The following is a 26,441-nucleotide window of genomic DNA, read 5'->3' as shown; positions in this document are numbered from 1 at the left end:
GTTTTCCTCCCTCCATGTCAATTTCATTAATATTTCTTCCATGTTTTTAAATGTAAACAAGAATTTAATGTGAAAAAAAAACATTTGCCTATTTTTAGTCTAAATTTTCTCTATTAAAATGGGTAGTGACAGATTCTCACTTTGTTAAACAATATACAATTTACACTAAATATTTTCATTTTGATAGGATACTTGTTTAGAAACAGGCTTATACCTTTTTGTCTTCTAATTAAAGCAAAAGGAAGATTAAAATAGAAATTATCACACTTGAACTTCACTGACAGAAAAGAGTGGTTTAATATAACACTAAATACAGAGCTTTTACAGTAGATGTGAATGATACTGCAAGTCAGAGTTCTTTACAACTCCCACTGCAAATTTTCTCAGAAAATAGATTTTCTTAAATCCAGACCTTTTCTACAGTTACTGTGAAGACAAATAGCAAAATAAAATTTGAATAACAGGACTGTTCCTACCGAGCAAAAAAAAAAAAAAGATTGCTCTATAGTAGCTTATGTTTTTTCTGTTACATTTTGCCTTATTGTAAAATATTCTTCAACTGGCTGAAAGGACATTAACTGCTAGATAGGCATCACACTGATGTCTCCATGCTGTAGCTTACAACCGTGAATTTGCTACGATCTGTTTAATCATCAGTGTATTGATTTTCCTCAGCTTTCCTTCATTTTAGCCCCATAGCAGGCTTCTGTAATTTCCTTTGGACAAAGTGTAACCAAACTGTGCTAAGTGATGTTGATTTGCAGGCAAAAGTAAAGGGGTAAATATAAATTAACAAGCTATAAACATTTTACAAGTGGCAAGTCAATAAAAACAGTGTCTGCAGTTCTTTAAAAAAATGATTTGAAGCAGATTGTTAACAAAGGTGTCCAAAGAAACTGACATGAGTCTGAGAATAATTTTTGCGCTTTGTGATTAAGAATTGATCAGTCTAAAAGCCTCTGATGCAACTGAATCACCCATAAGCTGCTGGACTGAAAAGGCTCAGCAGGGGCTGGTATTTGTTTGTTAAACTCCCATGATTCCAAGTAGATAATTGGTCTGTGAAGTTCATGACAGAATCTGAATTTGCTTTCTTGCTTCCCAGCTGGCTGAGCACTGGTTTATAGACTTCTGTGTACAAATTTAGCCAGCAGCAAACCTCACATCTTTAATGTAAAAGGTGTTTTGTTGTGTTTTTCAGGTGCTGACTGGAAGGCCCACACTCCAGAAGCTCATTAAAAGGGCCAAGTTACAGTACAGGTTTATTTCTGTCACAGCGTTTCAAAAAACAGTGACAGGGATTAATGTGGTTCTTTGGTACTGGAAAAAGCCTGATATGATCCCTTGTGAATTTGATCATCTGTTTTGTTGCCTCTATACGATTCAATCTCCTATTATATCCTGAACTTACAGCTGTAAACCAGGGCTGATAAGAATTCAGAAAACACTGCCAGAGCCTGCAGAGAACTAATTGTTTTATTAAGCAGCATCTTGTTTATTTGCAATTTATTTCATACGTCATTCAGAGAACAAACTCTTCTTTAAAATAATAAAGCATGATAAATCTGGTGTACATTATCTGTGACAGGCACTATATTGTATAAATATGTACAAGTAATGGAGTTAAAAAATCTCTCAAACTGTTACTTCTATTCTGTTGTTGCTTATGAATAGCTATTTTTGAACATTTATGGAATTCCTTCCAAGGCTTTTCATAATTCTGACAGTAAGCTCAGATCTACAGATTGCCTAAAAATTCATCTCCATCTGAAGATAGAGCCTGACAGTGTAATGGTGTGCTCTGACCTGATGTGTGGAAAGCATCCCTAGGCAAGTGCTCAAGAGATTCACAAGGGGCCCCTCCTCCAGGAGCACAGGTAGCCCCATGTCCAGCAAGTGCTCTGTGAACACTGCACTCTCCTGGACGATGGGCAGCAGACTGGAACACAAGATCACTTCTGGTAGAGACTACCAGCCGTGTCAGAGCTCTCAGGAACCCTGAGCCAGCACACCTGACAGCAATGGTGGCTTTGGCATTGCCTCTGCTACCTTTGTGATCAGATCCAGACGTCGCAAAGAATTACAGGATGCTATCTTCAATCACCAGATAGAACAGATGGGCTTCGCTGCATATTTATGAACTACCAGTATAATGGGATCATTTCTGGGAGTAGGAGGGAGAAGACTGAAGGTCCACTTTCATTTACTGAGGATTTAGGTAGGGAACAAATAATGTTGTCCTTTGAAGAAAGCTTGTTTGGTGTTCAACCCTAAAGCAGGGCTCACTCACGTGTCTTCCTCACTCACATGTAGTAAAAATCCTTCATATGGTTTGTTCCACTGGTTTCATGGGAATATTCTCGAGAAAAAAACACTTAACCATTGATACTGTGGGTGGAGTTTGGATTATTTGTCTTATTGCTGTGATTCATTATCGTGTGTGTGAAAATATGTTTCAATATACCATAATTCAAAGCCCACATCCTCAGAAGGATTTAAGGACTGAACATAATCAAACAAATAGCTAGAAAAGATATGTATTTTACTGTATATGTCAGAAATTGGACAACAAGCCCACATTTTTCTTACGAATAGTTCTTATTCCTAATTTCTAAAGTGCCACACCAGCATTTTAACCCACCATTGGTTGTATATGATTATCTGTACGCAGCTAAACAGACCCTTGTTTGCAGCTGGCAATTTATTGCCCTTCTGCATTACAACAAAGAAACACAAAATGGTAGCCAAAGAGAAAACTGCCAGTCAAAACACTCTTGCTCTCTTATTCACACTGTTGCTTTCTACCTCCACACTCCATTTTTCTCTAACAACAAATTTAACTTATGAATGAGAAAGGTTAAAGAAAAAATATTTAGTTGCCAAAAACATGGCAAAAGTATTATAAAAAGATCTGTTACTGTTAAACACTGTATGTCCTTAGAAAAATGCTAGGAACCACAAGAGTTACACTTTTATCTAAGAGGTAGCATATGTGCCATATAATACATATGTTGCAATCACAGCAACTTATTTTGCATGAACAGCAGCAAACTCTGAAAAAAAAATTGTCCAGTGCTCAAATGAAAGCTGTCATCATGTCTTCATTTTAAATATGTATTCAGAGGAAAAGCATTTTTGTATGTTTTTTCTGAAGGTTGGGTTTGGGGTTTTTTGGACGACTATTTATTAGCATAAAAAGAGAAGGACCTTTATATTTTTCTATCATAGGTTGTTTTGAAGAGTGCCATAATGTTAACATTCTAATGCATATATATAAGCTGGGTTAAAATAATTATTCTTGTTCACATGCTCTTATTTCTTCCAGTCATCACTTAAAATCAGGATTTCTGTTTACGTCATAAGCGATGCTAAACATGTATTGCCTTTAAATATTTTTCTACCAGTGATTAGCAATTTGTAAAATCCCTTCATCTACAGAAAGGAAATCTAAAAATGTCCTGGAAAATTCTGGTAATTAGAAGTTGTGTAGCTAAATCCTGAGTATTAAGTATTTGGCACTCCCTATTCTATTCTGCATGACTGTTAACGGTCCATTTGTGCCATAATAAAGTAGTTTCAACCCTGTCCTCACACAATTTGACCACTCTCTTTACTGAGGCTCTATTTTACTGGCACTGGACATTCATATAGCAAAGCAAACATCTCTGTCCCACCCTTCTGTCCCTCTGGATATTGGACCAATAACTGTCCCAGGCCATTCCTCAAAAACAGGGATGGTCTTACACAAAGTGGAAAACTAGAATAGTAGACAGGGCAACTGTCCAGAGGGCATAGTCGTGGAAAACCATCCACAGACCCTGAAATCTAGACCACTGTTTCTATACATGAAAACATGAATTAATCTCAAAAACTTAACACACATTAAAACCGGACAGATTTCTCTCCATATTCCCTCTATTAGAACACTGTATCCGGAGCCTTTATGCTGCCAGCAATGATGGCAGATAGCCCAGCTACCAGCCTTTGCAGGTTACATTTGCTTCAGACCTCAGACAAGAATGATTGATATCAGCTTTTCAAGGAGGTCTTCCTCTCCAAAAAGCGTAATGGCAGTGATCATACAGTTTTAAGATTTGATTTATTAAACAGCACTTTGATTCAAATTTTTGTACTATAAAAATTGAGCACAAATAAAACTAGCAAAGACAAAGTGTATCTCTAAACATTAATTTTATGCAATATTCTTATAAAGTAACACAAAATAATCCTGAGCTACAGGACAAATGTTTTTTTCCCAACTAGACATGTTGGTACACTTTTAAATATATCACTACTCACTCTTAATCTTATCACTCTGAGTCCAACAGTCTAGATCCTCAAAAGGCATGGGGGTTACTTGACTTCAAAAAATTGTGCCTCAAATTCCCATGATCTCAAATAGGCAGCGTCTTAATAACTAACTGAGAGATCATAATAAGTTTTGCATTTTAATTCAAAAGCTAATTTGCCCACCAAACACTCCTATTTAGAAAAGAAAATTAAAGAAAATTAAATAATATTTTAAAATGGCACAAAGCACAGCCACCTAACTATATTTGACGGAAATATATAAGAAAATAGGTATTTTATATTTTTTTTCTTTGGATTGCATTGTTAATTATGGTCTATTGATTCCTAGTGTTTCTTGGAACTGAAGTGTTGGGTGTTTACTTATTTTATTCTGAGTTACACGCAATAAATACTCCTAAAGCTTCTGAATTCCTCCACAATATTCCCAAAACTCTAGGTTACCTTTTCTGACCACAACAAAGCAGCATGAACATCCTCTCCAAAGATCCCCATCTCTTTGTCCTCAATCTGGGGAGAGAATAAATAATCTTTCCAAAGAGGAAAATCCATTATAAAAATGTGATAACATGATGCATAGGTAATTATAGCACAATTTCAAAGAAAAATAAGGGTATGATTATTCACAAAGAAAGACCTTTCAATTTCCTGGAAGATAAAACAAAAACAAGCATACAAACAAACAAACAAAAAAAAATAGAAAACCTTTTTCAAAGGAACTTTCCAAATTTTTTCCCTCTCAAAAATAATCAATAACAACCACCAAAAAATCCCAACAAATTGACCCTTTTATTAGAGATTTTGGAGGTAAACACACATTGACTTCTGAGAAAGCTACCAGACACTGTAACTTCATATAATATTTCTCCTGACTGTTTACCCAGGCTGCCTTCAGTCACCAGAGTCTCAATGACACACAGAAGCAGAGAGCCAGGATAGTGATGGGGGAAAGTACTCTGTGACACGAGGCCTCACTCCTTGATCCTTTAAAGCTCTTGAAAGAACAAACTTCGCCTAAGTGTTGGCAAAGTGCTGGCAAAGTGTTGGGAGAGCTCACCAGAGGGACAAGCAGATGAAGAGTCCTCCAGTGACAGGCTACACAGCTGCTCTTTAGCCACATGTTTGTGTGTGAAATACAATCTCCAGAGCTTTCACAGAGCCTAGCTGCTAAACCTACCTATTCAAACCGGGCAGTGGAGTGAGACTGAGGTTTTATTCAGTGCTTAAATATGAAAATGACTGCAATATGCATCATGGACAAGGACTTGGAGAACAGTAACTCCAATAGATCTGAGTATTTGCACACATACACGTTCTATTCAAAGCATCTGTATGCTATAGAGTGTTATCAGAAGACTAATATATCCCAATCAGACGGGATTTATTTATAGAGAACGCTCTTTTCGCAGTGTTAGATGCCTCATTAACTTGATTCAGCTTGCACACAGCAAAAATATTCCCTCCCTCTTCAGATTTTTGATATGGAATTATAATTTCTTGTTTCATTTGTTAAAATCCTTTTGCTATGAGGGCATTTCAGAAATGCTTTATTGCACATGACTTTTTAAAATGCCGAAGTATTCATTTTGACCAAAAGGCTCTCCTTTTGATGATTTCCTCTTAAGAGAGATACAGAGAGGATTGTCCTATTTCTTCTTTTCATTTGCCTCTTCCAGAAACCATTAATAGCCAACATTTGATCCTCCTACACAAAAGTTCATGATAGCAAAGTTGGAAGAGTGGGTTATACATCGTGCTATGAACTGATTATGACTTCGGTATGTCACTGCTACTGTCACTATAAAGCTGAGAGAAATTGTACTGTAAGAATCTCATCAAAATGTAAGCACAGTCTTATTCTGGAAGATTTAGGGAATCTATGAGCTTAGAAAAACTGCAGATTTTAAACCCAGCATTTCAAGTTAGTGAGGAGATTTACAGGAGTTACAATCAGAACCTGTCCAGGAGAAGCTGGCAGAAGAGTATAACTATTTTTTGTTAGTTTAACATTTTTCTCTTGGTTCCATAAAGCAGAAAACTCCAAGATCTCTACTTCCTTGGTTTCTGCTCCACCGCCCGCTCTCATTTCTGATTATAATTAAAGACAGAGCAAAAGGAACACATGCAGAAAAATACATGAACATCCAAATGTATTGAAATCTGTGAATTTGAGTCATAAGCTTACCCAGCAGACAGGGTCTCTGTCATTATTAGAATATAACAGGGATTAGGAGCTGGGCATGCTATTCTGAAGAAATGAATAAGAAACACGTTCTTTAGTAGCTGCAGTTCATTTACAGCTTGATTTTAAACTACAGCTATCAATTCTCTTTAGCGGATTACTTACCAAACTCTTCATCATAAAATCTTTCAGATCAATTTAACCTCCTTTTTTAATATCTCTTACAAGAAAAACAATGTTTACACACGTTCTAATTATTTCAACTGCAAGCCCCATCCTCTACTCCAAACCATTTTATATTTTCAATATCTGAATATAGAGAATTCTCTTTTAAGATTGGATTATCGAGTTTCTTTCTGAGCACCATATGGGAAGGTGAGATGAAAATAATTCTTTCCATCATCAGTAGGTTTGTTGCAATGCTGCTTAAAGGAAGATTCCATTCTCAAAGAATCTGTGCAAAACAGCCTTCACTTTTCAAAATATACTAAACATGAAGTCAGTTTTAGAGTCAAGAGCAATCTGAAGACCAGTTGTGTAAAAAAAACACAGAATTGCTGAATGCTCTGATTGTATTGCAGTCAAGATAATTTGGTGGTTTATTAGAAACAAGAATGAAAGTTATTAATCTAATAAAATCTTATTGATTTTTTAAAAATTCACTTCTATGTATTATGAAAATAGTTGGGTGAAAGATCTAGAAAATTAGGCCTGAATCAATGTGAGCAAAAAGAAGCATAAACATCTCTACCTCTAATTCTATGTCTGTCCCTGCTTCTATTATTACCTTTCTCTCTAGTTGTCTCCATTCTTTCTCGCTCTGTTCAAGTATGTCTCCGTTTTTAAGGCAATCTCATGATTTTTGCACCCACAACATAGCTCTTGAACACTTCAAATATTTGCATATATCTGAATCCAAAGGACTTTGAAACACAAAAAATTATTACAGAGTAATGAGTTATCAGATGTGCTCTGCTCTGTGGCAAAGATTGAAAAATCCCACAGCACTCATGATAAAGATCTTTAGGAACTTTGAATTAACTTCACAGTAAACATAAAGGCTCAAACATTTAACCTGGAGCAGCTGATGCATGATAAATCAATAATTATGCTAATTGTATTGCAAAATTACTTCTGCTCAAGCGTCTTACGTTAAAGAAAGCTACATGAATACTGCAAGTACTGTTCAGAATCATTTGTACTTGAAAGGAAAATGATTTGCAGTGTGCCCTTCATCAACTTCCTTGGTGCCACATAATCCAAGGGTGACAAGGATTTCTTAGGTTTTGCATACCCTGGTATGACACAGAATGGTCAGGCCAAAGACCAACTCCTTTCTAAGCAACAAGGAAATGTTTGAGATGTCTCTTTTAGCCGAGCATGTGTTTGATTTCTGTCTTTAAGAATGCTTTTTTTGTATTTTGGCAATACATCCATACTACATTTCTGCCTGTATTTTCTTCCTTGGTGCGTTAATGCTGATGAGTCTGTGCAATTTCCTCCGCAATGAACAAACCTGCCATTAAAAACACTGTTTAACCTAAAACACATAACAAGCATAAAAACAGCAGCAGTTCATAAATGAGCCTGAGTTTCCATGGAGGTACTATAGATCTTACTTGTGTCTTAATTAGCTTCTCTACTCTTTAAAAGTGCTTTCTGGCTAATCTCATGGTCTGCTCTACTGAGAGTACAGACTGGCTTTATAAGCATGAATTCCTCTTTCTTCCTGTGTATCATGACTGCACTGATCAGGATGATGAAAAAAAAAGAATCTGCAGTCTGCTGATATAGCCCTCATGCAAATGAAATCTGATGGAGAGTGGTAATAATAGTAATAGCAGCAATATAGAGACATATTAGAAGAAACTCCTTTATTTCTCCAAACTGTTTGGTTTAGAGATACTAATGGTATTTTTGTCTCTAATAGTTCCATAACTAAAGTAATCTTAATTAAAATCTTATCATATAATCTTAGTTATACAAGATGGCTGTAAACAGCGATTTAAATTAATAAAAGAGATTATATAAATTAACCACTAAGTCTGTCTACTACAGTAAAGTTGTTTTAAAATCTATATTACTGCCACATAAAGGCCAGCTAAGAAGGATAGGGGTGAGTTTCAGAAGCCTGAGTGAAATTTTCCTTTTATCCTCTATTTTCCTCTGTTTACCTCCTCAACAAATTATCCCAATGACATAAGAGCTTCTGAGTCATATTTTCCAATGTCTTTTTATACCTGTATATACCTTTTTTCCTGATTCACTAGAATTATATTCAGCATGGCCCAACCTTTCAAAAGGAACACCAGCAAGATTGTTCGATTGCACAAGGGTACTTGAGATTCTGCTGGTACCTGATCAGCTCTGATACCTGACCAGCTCTGATATAAAGGAAGGGTCCACTGGGTTTCTAATAAAAGAATTCTATACACATGCTCTTTAAATACTGGTCAACCTCCTCCAAATAACTCCAATTATCCTCAGTTTACAAGGAATGTTCTCTCACTTCTCTCTTGATTTTGATTAATTTCCTTTTTATCCTGTCTCATCTTCTGATTCTAATGTTTTATCTTGCCACGTATGGTCAGATTTTGCAGTAGTTTTATTAGCAGTCCAAAATGCCCTATGTCCTTATATATATTTCCCTTGTGACTTCTCTTCAGAATAGATTCAGATCATTTTCATCAAAATGTATATGCCCTTGTCTTCCCTGGAGCAATGACATATCATTCTGTATTGCACCAAAGTAACTACTGGAGGTCAGCTATTTCTGTTTTAATCACCATTAGAATTCAAAGTAGAATCAAAGGCAGAGTCCTTGTTAGGTGTGTTAGACTATGGTGAAATTATTCCTCCTTCCTGTACTGCAACCTAAAGCAGTAAATAAGTGCCAAGAGCTTGGACAACATGCACCAGCACTCAAGAAACAATGTGGGAGTTCAGATAGACAGACAGATAAATGGACCTCAAAGAATCTTGTGTTGATGTGGTGGTATTCATGAGCTGAAAGAGCAGCCCCCACACAGCCTGAAGTGAGTCAGGCTGATTATAAAATTCAAGAGATGCAGCCTCCCACATCTGACTCTAAATTCCCATTTGCTCTGCTAAGAAAATTTCTTCATTTGATCTAATTCATTTAAAGACTGTTAAACATTTCTGTGGTCATTGTGAGCCAGAGCAAAATATGCTCAAGCCTTCAGACAATAGTGCTTATTGGATTAGGTTGGAAAAGATTTTTTGAGCCATCAGAATGCAAATTAATTTTAAAAGAAGGACATGAATCAATGTTTCTAAGCAGTAGAAGTAGACAAGTGGGCCAGAAAAACTCTATGAGAAGAACTGCAAACCATCATTTGTGTAGAAAACCTAGGAAGAAGAATGTTTCAAGGGCACTTGGATGTGGAAAGATAAAGAATTGCTCAGATCTGGAGGAAACAAAACAGAAACCATGGAATGCTCTGATTCATGGCCTAAGTGGAAATATCATTTACATTAATGGCTTCCCTATATGTTTTGTCATGTTGCCATTAACAGTTTTCAGTAGCCATTCTCCAAACTGGAAAAAATTAGTATATTTCAAGATGTATTAAATGCAGGCTGAACAGCAAGATTAAATCAGGCTATACTTCAAGGAACAGTGTTAGAGAACAGAAGTACTTCACTCTCTTTGCATAGATGAGAGTGAAAGGACATCATAGACATAATGCCAGAAGACTTGAAGTACTAGTGAAGCTAAAACAAAATAATCTTTTGATTGCTTTCCACCCCTCAGGTCCAGTTTAATGACATCTGAGAGGTATGTGTTTTGAACTGTGGTTTAGGCATCTCAGTCAGCTTCTACTGCCATGTGCACTCTTCCTTCATAGTGACTCTCACTGCTTCACGTGTGGTCAGTCTTACCTACAAGCATGCAGGGACAGCAATTTAGAAAAAAGGTACTACCAAGGGCTGCATAGTATTAAATGGCTGAAAAAGTAACTGGCAAAAATGAGACACACTTAGATATACTTCTGTAACTCTTTGTCAAATCTTATTTTATATTCTGGGGTTTTTTCTCATTTCCATTTAATTATGATTTTGGATTGTATCCCTCTAAATCTGTACTTCATTATTACCACTGCATATCTGGCTTTTTTGAATGGCTCTAATTGGCATCCTTGCTGGCAGTCTCAACAAAGAGGCCAAAGACTGCCTGTGCATGGAGACTGAATTGTCACCTTCTTTGAAACTGTCCTTCTTAAACACTGTGGAGACATGTTGGAGAACAGGGTCTGTGACCACTGGTGATGCCAAAATGCTAGCTGAAAGCAGGATGGACCTCTTTCTGCTAGCAGACTACTAGCCAGCCAGCCAGCAGCCAAATTCCATTCCATGGGCCCTTACACACAGCAGTTTTCAGGACCAGAGAGTAGATGAACAGTGGACTTCACCCTTAGACGCCTGTGAGTCTTGTCATTTTTAAAAATTGTAAAATACAGGCATACAATTAAAATATGAATGTCCAAATACCTGCTACTTTCAGCTTCTGCTGCAGCATAAATTGGATAAAGTCCCATTCATATTGAAATGTAAATGCAAAACATAAATTTAAAATGTTTAAAAAAAAGGATGGCTTGGAAAAAGATAACGCTTTTCCTCTGTGTAGAAGATAATGATACAATATTCAAGTTTTCCACTCTAAAGGTAATATTTTTTGTCTAAGTCAACATACTTTACCATTTTTAAACTTTTCTCATCATATTTTTGACAGCAGGTTTTCCAATTTTGACAGCTTTTAAAAAGTAATTTTAACAGACGAGTGATTTCTCCTCTCAGCAAAGTCAGATTATGTGAAATGTCAATGTAAAAACTATATACTGTGACACATAATCATTTTTTCATTGAATTTACTTATTAATTTTACTTGCTATTGCTAATAAAATGTAAGTGCTTAGCTAATTGTATTGCTTATTTAAATTTTTTAAAGGAATGTATTTTAAAATTGCACTTCTTTTCCTAACTGCAAAATTTCTGAGGCAGCTATAATTTGTCACCCTTCCAAATTATTTAAAGAAGAAGAGTTACTATCACAATTGATATTCCCAGCTGAGCGGCCAAAGAATGAATCAGCAGGGAGAGGTTAAACCAGTCTTTCATCTGTAAGAGTGGGCTATTTGATTTAATCTTTGGAGCATATCTGCAGAATTTCACAGGGAAGTTCTTTTAGAAATGCTGCATGTAGTCTGTAGAAATCTGGATATTATTGGCACCTATGCTATCAGCTGGCTGCCTTCAGTAAGAGTGAACTCAGCAAAGAGGGGGAAAATCAAAAGGGGAATGTACAGTTCAAAGTTTGCACTTCTATATCAAATTTAGTTCAAATGAGGCATAAATGAGTTGGGCCAATTCCCAGCTCTGAAGGATTACAGTTCTATATCAAAGGGGTTTTTTTTCTATGCAATTAGTTTTATTTGTAATTTTCTAGACCAGAAATCCAGAAGTATTATCTACTTCTAAGTCTAAAAAAAGTCAAACAACTCACAGCCTCATGATCAGTACCATAGGTACTATAGCTAGAGTGTGTCTTCAAGCCTTTGGGAAGTAAGTCAAAATCATGGGTTCACTGCACTTTCCAACAGCTATAACAAAAACTGGAAGGCAATCCCGGCATAAATCACTTTCTTTATTTGTCCTGTGCCATCCAGGAAAATACTTTAGTGCCTAAGAGAAAGTACATAGACCAGAGCAAATTTATAAGAAATAAAGATTTTGTCTCTTTATTAACCCTAAACCATCAACTAATCTTATGAAGTGAGAATTATGTCTCATAGGAAGAAAAAGGCTCGGTGTCACTCCTTGTATTTAAAGTATTTCTATATCAGCTCAAGTTAAGTGTCATTATGATCTATTTTGTATTCCATTTTGATCCATCCACTTCATATGTCACTGGGCCAAAAGTATGCTTGCGTTTGAAACTGCTGACAAACTTACCATGATGTAGGCTGCTCTTTCACAGCATTAATATAAAACAGTTCTAAATCGAGCAATGTTCAATTATCCCTGAAAGTACAGATGACTTAGTTCTTCGTTAACTTCATTGTTTTCCAGTAAAAGTGAAATGTGCTGTATGCAAATTAAATAATACCAAGTGTCAGCACTTAAAAGAAATGCTCATTTAGCTTCAGAAGAGGTTTTTGTTGCAAATTTTGTTCATTTATTTTATAAGAAATTGTGTTTGTCTTAATTTGTTCCAAACACAATATGATTGTGAGACTCAGTGCCTGCTGGCAAAGTTGGAATTGCTGTCAGCAGGAAATGGCAAACTAATAATAAATGGTGGTAAAATATTTATGTTATACTTTACTGGGAAAATGAATGCCGTTTTCTATTTCATTCCTGCTTGAGACAGTACACAATAACATAGTTGTTTTCAAAATAAGTAGATAGGATTCTAAACTCTGTGGTGGCTTATCTTGTAACCATCAGCTGAAAAAAAAATAATTATAAAAATAGACCCTTTTAGTAGCTCCAATTTAGGAAATTTTAACTGGGAGTACATAGTGCAGTAATTAGTAGCATCTCACATTCAATGTCATTGGACACTAGTCTGATAGATCAAACACTTGTGTATGTGGCCTACTTACTTAGTTGCTCGCTCATAATTTTCAATAACACTGCTGTTCTCATGCAGGGAGGGGTGGTCCAGAGCCACTAGATTACTCTGCAGGATGGTGATGTTCAAGTACAACACTGTGTTTATGTACTCCCCAAAGTGTATCAAAGCTCAGATCCACAGAAATAAAAGAAAAGTCAAACAAAACAAGCATTAGACTGCGTAAAGTAAGGTATGGACAAGGCAAACAGGTGAGGCATTGTTTAGGTGGCTAAGGTAGATCAATATCTGTGCTTGCAAGCCAGGAATTCTGCCTGCTTTCCTCTGGCACTATGCAGATCATCTTACGGCCTGCAGACAGACTGTCGCCTAAACCCAATTGACAGACAACCTATTTCACCCTTGCAAAAATCATACCCATCTTTATTCTTGCAGCCCACGAGGGATAAATAAAAGCCCCCCATGCCCATGGAATGCTGAAGACTAGGCATAAAACATAATTTCAGCCACCTTTTTTATTATTCTGTTGCAGTAATTATGTGATGGAAGCAGCTAAGCTTCTTTTTTTTCTTCAGTTACCAACAGCAAGTCCACATATTTTGCCTAGGCTGGCTTATGAAGGCACACTGCAGTAGTCTTTCAGAATTTGAAAAAGATTCATATGACAGGTTGATACTGTTGCCTCCTTCTCTTCAAATGATCTTTTTATTTTCAGAGAAGTTTTTTGATTTCAGACAGGCAGACACCAAGAAGCTCTGACTGCTCATAATGATAACAAAGATAACTTAAAATCCTTTTCCCTTCAAAAACACATTTTCATTTCAAAAGAATTAAATTAGCATATGGTCAATTTAAAGAACCATTGGACCCCTTCAATAAAATCCTGAAGACCATGAAGTGCTTCATTTCCAGCACCAGAACTTCCACTGGGAAAACCTGCCTGCAGGAGTGGATAAGCTGCACTTCATGACAGCTTCAGTACTGGAGAGACCACTCTTGCAGCCTGTATCTTTTAGGGCTTGGACACACAGCATCATAGTTTGGGATTGGGAAAGCAAGTGAGGGTAATTAGACCTTTCCAAACCCTTAGAGAAAATTCTTGCTTTTATTAAAGATGTTGGTACAGATACTCTGCAGGTACATTCTGTTCAGTTTTTAAATTGAAAATCTCACACTTTTTCTTTCATCTGTGAACTGATTAGCTATTAAAATATAGTTCAATTTCAAAATAATGTCTATTTTCCTATTTTAAGGAGGTAAAATGTTCAGCTTTAATCTCCAGAGTGGAAAAGGTCACCTTTGTAGACTGATGACTATCATATCTCCAAGTAATGAGAACAAGTGTGCTTTTCCTCAGTGTAACAACCTTAGTTATTCTTATATTGCAACTATTTTCCTGCCTTACCTTTCTTTATGGTAGAGGAAATGTAATTTACTTGTCAGATTGAAATGTTTGATATAAATCTTTAGCCTTTCTTTCAAACAAGTATTTCTGTAACATTATATTACAAACAACTGGCATGTTTAATTAAACAACTGCTTTATTTTCAGCAGCAGAAGAAGGTATTATTATATTAATTGAATAGTAGGACCTATGACCAAATTTAAAGAAAACATTTTCAGCTCAACAAGGAGGTATGATTATCTTAATTTCAAAGTAAGACACGTGACTAGAATTGAAACAAAATGTTTGTCTCTGTCATTACAATTATTAAAAATATTTTCATTGAAAAACAAAGTGAATAAATGCAATTTTAAAAGTATCTTTCCATGAAAACTCTTCTTTCAAATCACAAGCTGGCTAAAAAATTTAAATCAGTTAAATAAAAGTCCTAGGAAAATTGATTTATGTGATGAACCACAGTTTTAACATGTTGGCTAGTACTTTTGAATTAAAATACCATGTTTCTACAAATGCATGATAGCAAATTTTCTGTATATTTGCAAGGCAATTATTGTAGCTAGACACAGAAGCAATGCTTAAGCTCACATGGCTTGCTCATGTCAGAAGTTCATTTAATAGAAGTGATTTTACCAGCATGAATAAGGAGAAATTTCACCTATCTTGAATAAAAAATATTGTTTTATAGTTTCATTAATATTGTTGCTTTTTTTCACCCTGTTGTCTTGAAAATAATTTGTTAGTGTCTACACATATACAATTTAAAATTTTAAATTATCATGATCTCCTATGAAGTGAAAAATAAGTTACAAGGTGTTAATAGGAAAAAGGATGAGAAACAAAAAATAGAATTTTTTCAAATCATCTTTTATTTGTTTGAAATAGAGAAAAGCAAGACATACATCATTTAAATGCTTGTGACCTAATGAAATTATCAGTGAAAATGGAGAAGCTGTTAAAGGAAACATATACTGAATTACAATCCTAATTACCTGTGTTTAGATATGCTTATTTAGGTAAATAGATGAAATATTTTTGATCCAGATGTGACAAATTCCATGCTGTCATTTACCTTGCAGAGATCATAGAATTTTTGCTTTTATCACATTCCCCAGAGTGCTTTCATGTTTTCATTAAAAAGCAGTAGTTGAGAAAACATGTCACATGCTAAGCACAAAATCCACAATGCAGCAACATGGAAAAAATTTAACCACTTTTTGGAAAAAATGCCTTTATGTCAACTTACATACAATCTTAAATGGCTTGCCAATGAATGCTAATTGGCTTTAAAGTTAAGCCATGATATGACATCATGTGCTAAAGAAAACGCTTATTTCGCTGGTGTATGACCAAAGAACAAAAATTAATGGATACAGTTTTGACAAATAATTATATCTAAGCTTGTATTGGTATTTGATATGGTTTATGATAACTAGAGATTAAGCCAAGGATTAAGTAATGTCCAATGGCAAGTTGTGGTCATTAAAGATGTGATTTTATTTTCTTAACTACTGACTTAAAATGAAGCTTATGCTCAAGTGCAAAAATGTTACTGTCTGAGACTGGAGTATTTATCTTCTTCTACAAAATCTTTGTATTTTGTTCATACTGTAGCTAATAAAACTCCTCAGGGGTTTAAATTTAGGATATTATACCGGTTCTGTGTATCATTATCCAACTTATATATAACAGTTTGTAGGATGCTCATTAAGAATATTTCCAGTCAGAATTAAGTTGAACAGGAATATTGTTCGAGTAACCTAAAAACTTCAATAAGCATCTAGAGTATTATGTTCCTTTGTCAAATGTGGACAGTAGACTAGTTCCTTCTGATTTACTTACATTTATCCAAGCAAGTGCAATATAAAGGGCAAGTCTTCTCACCCTCTCACACAGAAATTGCTGAGATGTAAGTGGAATTATTCATGAAGAAAATTAATGAAGTTTAGTGCAAGATTTTGAATTGTTAATTTACCTGGGAGGAAACATGTATATGGGTTAACAAAGATGAATTTTTCATTTTCCTGATAATAGATGATTTCCTTAGAGTCTTCCATGACATATCTCATCAAGATTCATCATTCTACAAAAGATATAAAGAAATCAAAAGCAACTATTCACATTTGCTAATGTCTGCTGTGGAGTTTGTTGAAGAGAAAGGCGAGCAGACTTTATTACTGTGTTTCTGCACAGATCTGAGCAGACACTCGGGATTAAACAGATAAATAAAAACAAATGGCTTGCAGTGGATTGAAAAGACAACACAACTTACAGCCAAACTCTTCATGGTAGACTTGTGATATTTCAGTGCAATGTATCTTTCTAGTTAGAAATTTCTCCTATTATATCTATAAAATGCTTTGGTGATTCAAGCAATACTTTTAACTAGTGACTCTACTTCTACTGCCATAATTCCCATACCTTTACTTCACCCCTTCTCTTTACTTCAACCTAAATAAACCAATATATGTCATTCCAAACGTTAGTTTGCATCTGAGCAAATGTCCTTTCCAAGAAACATGACAATTCTTTATCTGTTGCAACTTGTACTCTAAAATCCAATAACTTTGTTTTATTAAAATAGATGTAGATAATGAAGATGGACATAATATCTGGTAATCTGCAGCACTCACAAATCTGACAACTCCATTTTCAAATCCCTGTGCTGATTCATCCTGTGTCTGAAGAACAAGCAGGCAAATAGTTATGTAAAAGTAGAATGCCTTTTTAACCCTCCTAAATACTGAATGACTGTGGAATTGGATCTTTGGCATAACACTATAATTTCAGCTTTTATCTTGGACTTATGATCATTTTTCTGCTTGGGTTCTAATGTTTTATGCTGTCCTTTAGAAATATTGATGTCTAAAACAAAATCCGGTCATTCTGAAATTACAAAAATTGCATAAAAGGAATGTTTCATTCATTCGAGATTCCATTCACATTAGTAGAGCATGCTCTCCTGAAAGTAGGGATTGTCTTTGTTTTCTAATTGTGAAAAGGGTAAGATGCTCTCTACTGGAATATATAAGGGTTCCTTGTTATAGGTCAGTATTTTGTTTACTTAGCACAGACTTCCATTGCCAAAAAATGGCTTATTTTAGAAAGACAGGGTTTCCAAATAATTTATTACTCCTACATTAGCCATTTTTTGTGTCCCAGACTTACAGCTAAGCAAATGGAAAACTAACTGTAAACACTCTGCACTGATTTCTGACAATAATGATGTCTATAGCAATCCTGTGGCCATTAAATAATCCTACTGGCCATAATAAAAGCTAGTCAGTGCCAAATCTTGAGCCCTGACAATTACCAAAGCAGGACTAGAAGAAAAAAATGCACTATTTTCCATTTTTCTGAAACAGGGTGCTAAAATTAGGCTTTGCTATATTAAAACCAAAAAACATAACAGATAGCTAATGAAAGAAAAGCATCAATGTGAACTGTGAAGAAATTCTATCCCTAGCAAACTTCAATAACAGCATTTAGGTATAGACACTGAAGTGACCATAATATGCTGAATCCAGTGGCAGAGAGTGAATGGACAAGAGTGCACTGGAAACATCCCCAGATTTCCTCTTTCCTGTGAAGTCCAAACCTATCTGACAGCAAGATACTTGGGTAGAGAGCTGTTGGCATAACTCAGGTCTACTCAAATTATTTGGTCTGAAGTATCTTTGGAAAAAATATCATGTAAATATTAGTTCAAATTTGAATATGAATATCATTTTGACTAGATTTATAACCAGTTATACTTTATTTGACTTTTTTCTCATCTAAATATATCTTTCCGTTGAAGCCAAAATGTTCCATAAAAATGTGTCAGATTTAATGATGTTTACAATGGGAATGTTCTAAATATCCTGGCTTGTCAATTTAGTAATTTCCTAATGAGAGAGTGAAACAAAGGATTAGAAAGAGAAATACACACAAACAAACAAAAAATTATTTGGTCCCAAAACAGATGTATGCAATTTTATTACATAAAACTGTTCCAAATAGTTTCAGTATGAAACAAAAAGACATGTCAAACCATACATATTTTCACAGACTGGGGAATAATACATTGCCCTTAGATTTACTCAAGGTATGACATTTTCTGTTTACTTCCTGAAAACAATGTAATAGTTCTGTAATAAGGAATACTTACAAAAATATTTTTCAGCTTGAATTCATTAGCAGTTCCAAAAGCAAGTTTCAGTTGACTATAACTTTCATATCTACAATTTTTTCGAATGTTGTGTTGACCTACATAAATCAGCTCTTCAGTGAAAAGAAGCAGTAATTACAAACACAGCAAACCAGTACCATATATACAGATGACACTCCGGATCATACTCGTTTGCTTTTTGAATAATGTCAGTTATTCTGAATGTATTTGTATGATGCATCGGTTGTATAGCCTGCAAACATATTTTCATTTCAGTAAAATATAAATTCTTAATTTTTCCATTCCTGGATAAGATGGGACTGAAAGGATACAAAAGGCTGCCCTATAGCCACAGTTAAGCATTAAATAGATGCAACAGTTATACAAAATTGCCTCGGTCAATCTAAGTTTCCCAAAATTCAGGAAATCGTGCTTGCTCTTCCTACCTCCAAGGAATCCAGTGTGAATGAAGGTATGCTCTATGTCCATGGTTCTTAAAAAACAAACAAACAAACAAACAACAAATATTCGCTTCACAAATCATGGTATTAACTTAATTTAGGATTTAGTCAAAAGCTAGAATTAAGATGTATCAGAGGATGAGAACAAATGTCAATAATGTGAACAAAACTGCCAGATAATCCATAAAACACAATAATATTATTCATTACAAAAGGAGATGAAAATAATCTCTCAGTGGTTCCTCTAATCAGATGTGGGGGAAAACAATCTTCCTAGTTGAAATTTGGCAACTGGTTTTACCTCAAAACCATGATCATGATGTGTCAATTTTTGAAAATTAACCAGTACTCTACTTGGATTTTTCAGCCAAGGCAAGCTAGCATAATGTAGACCTATCTATCCTGAAAATAGGAGCACAAATTCACGTAGGTTACTTAATTAATAAAATGAGGATTACGAATTGTCAAAACTCACAACAAACAGGAGGGTCTATAGATTGACGATTACTAACTCAAGTGATTTACAAATAATTTTAAAGTGTAACCATAGTAAAGAATTTTGTAGCCTGTTTGCAGGTTTGGGGTACAAGAAAAAAAAAACAAAATTTAACCAATTATTCTTTCTGTGTCAATCAGTTCACATTAGCTGACACTATACCGGAGACATTTTACATTAGCTTTTCAAACTACAGTGATGTAAGGCATGCACAGAGTAGAGGAATAATTGAAGGTCTTTTGTCGCCCATATAATTTCTTTTTGTTTTCTTTCCCAATCATATAGAAATCCTTTGGATTTTGTAACCACTTTGGTTACAAGGTGATTCATATCTCACCTATGAAACATCTGTGAAGCACAATATCTGCTAAATTTTAGTCAAAAATCACTTCCTTTCAAAGTGGTCATTGATCCACTGTTAAAATAGCTTATAAAAACAACCATTTGGGAAAAGAGTTATAAGATTCTACTGCTGTTCTATCACATATTTTAGAGTTATTTTCAGAGGAAATCTCAAGATTTTCAAATAATTTTTTATCTAATTACAAATGGCTATGAAATCTAGAAATAAAAAAGTATTGGTATTATTTATATTTCTATAGAAAGGAAAGATAATATCCAGGACTGGCTTTTAAAACTATTAATGAGCCCTGGCAATGCGAGAAAGAGATGGATTAGGTAGATGTAATGAGATATGATTAAAGGGTGTAGGCACTGAAGGGTGTTGGAGAAATTCTTTTCAGAGGGAGTATAATTAGTGTCTGATAAAAGTACTTAGTAGATAAGATTTTTGAAGAAGAAAGGTTAAGATAAACACATACCATATGACAAACCTGTTTAATTTTTTCTTTTGGTTCTTGCATAGTCAATAAACTGTTGGAGTTTTATACATAAATAACATTTGTTGAATATTTGATGAAACCCCACAAGACAATTAAATGGGTTTAATTGCAAAAGACAGAAAGCAAAGAAAATGTCCTATTACTTTTCCTTTTCACATTTCTCTTTTGATTTATGCAGCTTAGATAATAACATGAAATCTTTCCCTGAAATTAAACAAACAAATAGACTTCTTAAAAAGCAAGATTTGTAGAAGTTGCTTAGCAACTTTCAAATCACTTTTTATTAAACTGGAAGTTTCTTCTCCTAGTTTAATGTCTAAAATAGGCAGCAGCCTAAAGCAGATCATCCTGGCCACCTTTATACAAGTCCCAGGCAGAGATGTTTCCTTGTCCATTCAGCCAATAGAATTTTCCACATTTGAAAATAACTCTTAGGATGAGATATCAGGCCTTTAGTTTTCTACTTTTAAGTGTGAACCTTCAACCTACAACTGGAATTTGGATTTGAGGTGATAAATCTCAGTCTAGTTAGAGCATTCATAGAGATGAATTGCAGATAAATATATTAGATACTTACAGATCCAGAAGAGAAGTTCACCATGTGAACTGACCATGTGAAACATGAAAACCTGAAATAAAAACAAATGCATCTGGGGATTCCTCAGTAAAGGAGAGCTACCATGTTGTGGTCTCTGGTCCCTATTTACAAGACCAGCAATGGTGAATTCCCCTTTGGTGCCTTGTTTTTAATACACACTATCTTTTCTACGGTAATTCATTGCAACAGAAAATTGTTTAGGACTTCATAGAATCACAGAATGGTTTGGATTCAAAGGGGTCCTAATCTTTTTCGGTCTGAAGCCATTTCTCCTTGTCCTGTCACTACATGCTTGTGTAAAAACTCCCACTCCAGTTTTCTTGTATGTTCCCTTCAGGTTGCAGTTGGGTCACCCTGAACCCCTCTCTTTTCCAGGCTGAAGAAACCAAATTCTCTCAGCTTTGCCTCAAAGGAGAGGTGCTCCATCCCTCTAATTATCTTGCTGGCCCTCCTCTAAACTTGCTCCTAGAGGTTAATGTCTTTCCTGGACTGAGGACCCTAGAGGTGGATGCAAGGTGAGGTCTCGCCAAAGCAGGGTAGAGAGGCAATATCACTTCCCTCAACTTTCTCATTCTTATTTAGAAGCTTTGAAATGGTTGGCTTTCTAAGCTGCAACATTCTGCAGTATTCTGGACTTAAAGTATTTCAATTGTCCTTTCCTAATCATGCCTTCATGAAGAAAAGCACTGGTAAAACTCAGCTTTGGAAACTCTAGCCTGATATGTGGCTTCTGAAATAGCTTTGAGAACTAATTCAAGCCCGTGTTCCAAGAGAATCGGCCTCAACGTGGCTGCTTCTTCACATTCAGTCTCAGAGCAGAGGGACTTGCTCTGCAGTAGCAGAGCAGAAAAGCAAAAAAACTGCAAGCTTGAGATCAGGCTTGGCTTGGAACCCACATGCTGATAGCTTTACTTCAGTGCAGAGGAGTAAATCAGGATCATCTTCCTCATCTTCAAAAAACATGTCTCTTAAAGGACTGCCACATATCAGGGGCAGATTTTCTTCCTCTTTCTGTGTACAGGAGTGTCATAGATTCTTATGTCAGACTTCCTGTTCCACACTGGACGTGTGCAACTCCAGTCTCTACATGGCATGGAGAGTGGTTCCACTCGTGGAAAAATGCACAGTTATACAGAACATTCTCTAAATCATTGCCAAGTTATTTAAGTGTACTTCTTAATCAGTACATAAAACCAGTTCCCACCAGGCACATAATCTATCCAGAGAATATCTGAAATTCCTACAAGGCACTGAGTTCAAGTATCTTGCAAAAATTGCCCCAGAAACCTTATTGTTATCAATGAGCAAATAACCAAAACAAATAATACAATTGGCAAAAAGTTCCCATCCTTAATAAATAAAACCCAAATACATACATCCAGATTTAAGGATTATTTTCATGAAGATAGTTATGAGCAAAGGGAGCAGTGCTTTTTGTGATATTTTAACACTAGATCAACATCTTAAAAAGAAAGAGAACAGATCTTTTTGTCTCGTGACTTCAGTAAATTATGCAGTTCCTACCAGTTCATTACTAATTAATTAATTAATTAGAGAGATTAGTGAGATTTTTAGCTCCTCCAAACTTCAAGCAAATTTTCAATAGTAGTGAATGAATTCTGGATGCCAGAAGGAAGTTTCAAAGTCACTCCTGATCAATAGACCTAAAGGAAGATTGAAAAACTCCTTTATTGGCAGTACTCTGTTATCTCTGAAGTGTAATGATAACATGTAAATCAACATCTTTCAGCATTGTCAACATTGGTTTTGATACTTATTTTTCAGCTTCAGCTCCACAAAAAAAATCTGAAATATTTGATTTTTTAAATGAGCGCACTGAGGTAGACTATAACTTGGCTTATGTTTCTGTGAAAGTATCGATTCTTCAAAATTACAGAAGTAATATGCTACTTCATCTATTTCCTTTCAATGTAAGGACCTTGCTCAGATTACATTACAATCTCTGGGGGAGAGTTTGCAAACTTGGCATTGAATGATTAGATCCATGGGCCTTCCAACATTTATGTAAATAACCTCAAAAATCTTTTCCACCTGTTTCCATCAATCAGGAACATTTCAAGTGCATTTAAACTTATATTTTATAGCTTTTTATTGTTAAGTGATATTTCAGGTTCATCGGGAAAGGAGACAAATATTCGATGGACTCTGGCAAAGCAGGAGTGAAACTGGAAGTGTCAGGAATTCTATTGTGTTGTAGGAAGAGAGAGTGAGGTGGTTCTTTGGAGCAAATAAGGCAGCTAGGTCTCACACTTGCTTACTTGAACACACCTGCTTACACAAGTTCTGATGCCCAAGTTTCTTCCTGTAAACCAACAACACTATTTCATAGTTTCAATAGGGATCATGGTGGAATTTTATGGAGAAAATTTGATTATCCTTAGGATCTACATGAAAACAAGGCAGCGAGCACTTTTCTGCTTTGCTTGTAAGGGCATGTGCCAAAAAACCCTTGGAGACATTAACAAAGGCAGGTTCACGTCCAGCAAAACAGGCTGATCAGACACCCAAAGACCTACACTACTTTCTCTTGTCAGCTTTCTGGGTACTGCAAGCTGTAGTCTGCTCCGTCTTCGGGGTAGGAATCATGTAGGCTGGAAATGAGTAGTACCGTTCTATTCTGCAAAACGCTTCTATCTGATTTCATTCAGGGCTGTCAGGCTTTCTTTCTTCTTCCTTCTATCTTTTTTTCCTTGATAGAGTCTTAACATCGCTGCTGCTGCTGCTGCTGCTGCTGTTCTGCTTAAATCAGGAACCAAAAACATGTGACTTTTTTAGCTCTTCCCTTTTTTTACAGTTTCTGCACCACTCAGACTCATGGCACAGACCAAAGTCACAACTCTGGGCTTTCCATGGATGAATCTTAGAAATGCAATACAAATACACCACGTAGAGAAATAAAGGAGTTTGCCTGTAGGTCCTCTGAACTTTTCACTGAGTTCATTTGAGCTGACAGGAACAGGATGCTATGTTTGACTGACAGAATTTACCCTAAATGGAAATCAGTGTAAAGGAGAGGAGCAGGAGAAACATTATGAAAATCTTTTCTAAAGATGAGAAAAGATATGCTTTTGAAAAGAAAAATATGGAATAAGCCCTGCTGGTCATAAATATTTTAGGTGTTCCTGCAGAGAACTGAAACCTACCATTGATTCAATTTTTTTTAACTATGGAGATTATGACTAATATTTTCTGCTGCTTGTGTGTGTGTGGTTCGATGTTCCCTACAATTGTACTACATTGATTCATTATTTTCTTTAAATGTTAACATAAAGATGCTCTCTTTTTGCTCTCACTTGCTTTGGGGTTTGTTTTGTGCTTGTTTTTTTTGTTTTTTTTTTTTTTTTTTTTGTTTGGGATTTGAGAGGTGGGTTTTGGGGCTTGGGTTTTTTTCCGATTACAATCAAACAGGGACTACTTCTAGGTGAAGTAGGGTTATCCTTCTCCCCTCTCCCAAAAATAAAAAGTGGCTCTTCTGAGTATCACTCTCCTTTTGGAAGGTCTGTGCAATCTCTTGAGGATTAGGGACACATTGTATGCAGGAAGAAAGCTGTCAGGGTTTAGATCAAAGTTGGGGATTGGTGAGGGACAGGGGAGTGGGGAGAAACAGAAGTCACCGAGTTGATCTCAAAGACTGCAAGGCACCAGCACCTTCTCTCTTAGGGCAATGTGTACCTTTTTCCTGCTACTTGCAAGGAGTTGAAGTAACTATTTGAAAAATAAGGAAAATTGCCATTCCCATAAGGCCTAAACAATACTGAGCTGAAGGTTTAGGAAAATATTGGTCCTTTTCCACCTCTCAGACCATTAGAAAATTCTTTGCATTTTCTGTTTCAGAAAACCCTAAAAATAATGGATAGTTCCTTTCAGAAATTGCCAGTAGCACCCTATTCTTCCCAGGTTTTCAGAGCTCACAGTAGTGGCTGGATAGATGAGGCCATCACGAGCCAGAGACATCATCAGCATAGAACACTCTGCTATTTATTTAGACTCTGAAAAAGAGCCTTCTTGCTTATTTTCCTAAAATAATTAAAATGCATCACTTAAGTTCCGATTTGCTAAAAAAAAAAAAATAAAAAGAAAGAGAAAAAAAAAAGGCGTGGGAGCATAAATGTTTTGGCTCTGAGCTGACAGTAAATATATCTTCACATCATGTTTTTATTTTACCGTTTCCAATGCATCTATCCTTCCTAGCCCCTTCCCCTCCCCCATTAATTTCTGAAGTGTCTGAAGGAGCCCTGGAGCTCACAGCATTCTCTCTCTCTCCCCTCTTTACGGCGGGAGATCAGATGTTTTACCTTCCCCTCTTGCATGCCTGATGACGGGATGCAGGAGTGGGTTCAGCCGGGTGCTGGGGCCCGCGGCTGGCGCACGTAGCGCGGCCGAGGGGTCCCGCTCAGCGGGGCGAGCCCCGGGCGGGCAGCGGGCAGCGGGCAGCGGGCAGCGGGCAGCGGGCAGCGAGCAGCGGGCAAAGGGCAGTGGGCAGCGGGGAGTGGGGAGCGGGGAGAGAGGAGCGGGCAGCGGGGAGCGGGCAGTGGGCAGCGGGCAATGGGCAGCGGGCAGCGGGCAGCGGCGCGGAGCTTCCCCGCGGCGGAGCCGTCTCAGCCGCCGCTGAGCCGCAGACCGCGCTTACCCCTGTCCGTGCGGGCTGCCGGCACGGGTCGGGGCTTTGGTGCCGCTTTGTTGATGGGTTTTTTAACCCGCAAAACAGGTCTGGGGGGCGTTGCCCCAAATTCCTCTGCTGCTGACTGGCTACCCTGGGAAAGGAGTTTCTCGGATTAAACTAGGGTAAAATATAAATATATGTTTATTTCAATCTTCGTTCCCCTCGAAAGCTGAGAAATGTCTGTTATTTGCAGGTTGTGCGGGGAAGCCAGCTCGATATTAATTTAAAGGAGGGTAACTCCAGCACTACTGGTGATGTTCATTTGCAATTCCTACACACTGGCTATTATGTGCGGGGAACTAATCCTGCCTTGCCTTGAAAACAGAGCTTCCACTTAGCTTGCTGCGCTCCTCAGATTTCCTTTAAAAGAGAGACCTTGTTTTGCTGGGATTTTATTATTTCTAATAACATTACATAGATATTCTCTCGGTGTGTAGTGCTTTTTTTTCCCCCCTAACTTTTTCTGTCATGAGCCTTTGGGGTCCCGCCGTGCCCCCGTCGCTGCCGTGAGACGGGAAAGTTGGCAGCACCCATGATTCGTTCCTCCTCCCTGTTACAGCTGTCGGCAGTGAACATCAGCCCATAGGCACTGCATAATGGCCAACCATCTCACACCCTGGATCAGTGTCCAGCCAGGGAGCACCGCCGAGGTTTAATTGCATCCATCTGCTGGCATTCACTGAAAGGGTGAGCGATATGGGCCATGCTACCACCAGGGAATCC

At 36.6% G+C, this 26,441-nt stretch overlaps 1 long non-coding RNA gene across 5 annotated transcripts in view; it reads right to left on the bottom strand.

Annotated features, from left to right (window-relative positions):
- Nucleotides 1-26,441, bottom strand: part of LOC148223352 (uncharacterized) — a 92,484-nt gene that overhangs the window by 53,117 nt on the left and 12,926 nt on the right. For 3 of the 5 annotated variants that reach the window (XR_015804582.1, XR_015804569.1, XR_015804568.1), the window contains one exon: nt 21,014-21,065. This is a non-coding gene — a long non-coding RNA (uncharacterized LOC148223352). Of the gene's footprint in view, nt 1-18,432; nt 19,131-21,013; nt 21,066-26,441 lie in introns of those variants that run through there. The other 2 variants (XR_015804579.1, XR_015804567.1) reach the window with 1 other exon arrangement.

Source organism: Sturnus vulgaris, chromosome 6 (genome assembly GCF_052056855.1).
Source record: "Sturnus vulgaris isolate bStuVul1 chromosome 6, bStuVul1.hap1, whole genome shotgun sequence".
NCBI lineage: Eukaryota > Metazoa > Chordata > Aves > Passeriformes > Sturnidae > Sturnus > Sturnus vulgaris.
This window is presented reverse-complemented; position numbering and strand designations above follow the sequence as displayed.